The sequence below is a fragment of the Cyprinodon variegatus genome, unplaced genomic scaffold (genome assembly GCF_000732505.1).
Source record: "Cyprinodon variegatus isolate N-32 unplaced genomic scaffold, C_variegatus-1.0 Scaffold210, whole genome shotgun sequence".
Lineage (NCBI taxonomy): Eukaryota > Metazoa > Chordata > Actinopteri > Cyprinodontiformes > Cyprinodontidae > Cyprinodon > Cyprinodon variegatus.
The window spans coordinates 1,097,346-1,098,245 of record NW_015150663.1 but is presented as its reverse complement, the minus strand read 5'-3'; the positions used below and the strand labels follow the sequence as shown (position 1 = coordinate 1,098,245).

The window sequence follows — 900 nt, the reverse complement described above, 5'->3', positions numbered from 1 at the left end:
CAAAATCTAATCCCCCTCTGAATTACGGTAATATTCTGTATTAATCAATTTTTCTTTGCTTTAAAATCAAAGATATCAAAGGCAACCAAACGTAATTCTTAAATTTAGCTTCTTCTTTTTTTAAGTATGTAGTGCACATCATGGAATAATATAAGGTGCCAAAATACCAGAGGTCCATTGAATCCTGAGCAGTAACATTTTAACAAACTAAATCACTACTAAGTAGGTAAAAGTAGAATTGTTTTGTGAACTCCTTCAGTCTGACATAGACTATAAAAAGAGCTAGACTGGAAACAATCTGTTTTTATCTGTTTATAGCAACTATTTATTTTGTTAAAAAATTATATATATATTCTTCACCACCAAAGATAATATCATTATTTCATAAATATTCAATATGTAAATAGGCATCAAAATACAGTTTCTAACTGGTAAACTGAACTAAGATCTAACTAATGTACCAAAATCATTTAGGAAAGGGAAAATACATTACAAATGCATACAAAGGCTTGAGAGTTTTTTTCATTGGGCTGAAAACAAAACTTGGAAATGTGAAAAGTATATATTTTTTTAGCATCACAAAAAGATCCCATACTTATGATTCCAATTAACTTTACCTATTTCATGTACTTTTTTGAATCAAAAGTTTTAAGGCATGTTGGAAAATCAATGGATTCAATTTACGTAATCACAGAGTCAATGAATTTAACTGATGCAAAAAGTTATCTTCCTCTGTTATGGGATCTTGATACTTGGCAATCTGTTTCTACAACTTTTAACGAATTCCATAGGGAGCAGATTGTTTGCCAATATACATCATTGGGGATAAATTCTGGGGGAAAGGGTCTGGCTAAAGGACCCAGGGTTGAATCTTGCTGGACTAAAACATGAAGATGCAGC

General features: G+C 31.0%; 1 protein-coding gene across 1 annotated transcript in view; it reads right to left on the bottom strand.

Annotated features, from left to right (window-relative positions):
- Nucleotides 1–900, bottom strand: part of LOC107088217 (protocadherin gamma-A10-like) — a 3,827-nt gene that overhangs the window by 171 nt on the left and 2,756 nt on the right. The window lies entirely within an intron of this gene.